Here is a 207-nt window from a genome sequence, read left to right on the forward strand (position 1 = left end):
CGGCCCCGCTCTGGGCGCCAGGCTCTGGGCTGTGCTGCTGAGCCCGGACCCCGCACCCCGGGGCTGTGTCGTTAACGAGGCCAGCGGTGCTGAGCCACACTGGGGACATGGACATGAGGAACAGCAGGGGGGGCCGGGGGGGACCTGCGTGGTCCCGGCACGTCTCTCCGTCGCGGAGGGAAGGGGCAGAAAAAACCCTTTTGCCTT

The sequence above is a fragment of the Egretta garzetta genome, unplaced genomic scaffold (genome assembly GCF_000687185.1).
Source record: "Egretta garzetta isolate BGI_Z169 unplaced genomic scaffold, ASM68718v1 scaffold1652, whole genome shotgun sequence".
NCBI lineage: Eukaryota > Metazoa > Chordata > Aves > Pelecaniformes > Ardeidae > Egretta > Egretta garzetta.